The sequence below is a fragment of the Arachis ipaensis genome, chromosome B09, assembly GCF_000816755.2.
Source record: "Arachis ipaensis cultivar K30076 chromosome B09, Araip1.1, whole genome shotgun sequence".
NCBI lineage: Eukaryota > Viridiplantae > Streptophyta > Magnoliopsida > Fabales > Fabaceae > Arachis > Arachis ipaensis.
The window spans coordinates 11,529,074-11,529,429 of record NC_029793.2 but is presented as its reverse complement, the minus strand read 5'-3'; the positions used below and the strand labels follow the sequence as shown (position 1 = coordinate 11,529,429).

The following is a 356-nucleotide window of genomic DNA, read 5'->3' as shown; positions in this document are numbered from 1 at the left end:
TTGCTCTCATCTCCATTTTTTGCAGGATTCCATTTTCTATAATTATTAATTTTTATAGAAGCGGAATTGAAAATATCTATCCTATACAAAATAAGATTTTATACAAAAATTTAAGGTGATTTTTTTCAAAATGATGCAGTGAGGTGCCACAGTGAGTTAGAGCGTAGAGCAGTGGACGAGATAAGAGACACGACAGCAAAAAGGAGAATGAACACAATGACAGAATTATAAAAAGAAATATCACAAATACAGAAAATTACACAATGAGGGATAACAATGCGATAAAACGGGAAAATGGCAAAAAGATAACTGTAAAGAGATTAAATAGAATATGAATAATCTTAAGAATCTATAAA

General features: G+C 29.8%; 1 protein-coding gene across 3 annotated transcripts in view; it reads left to right on the top strand.

Moving 5' to 3' along the window:
- LOC107615010 (2-alkenal reductase (NADP(+)-dependent)) overlaps window positions 1-356 on the top strand; it is a 52,523-nt gene that overhangs the window by 42,862 nt on the left and 9,305 nt on the right. The gene's annotated exons all lie outside the window — the stretch shown is intronic.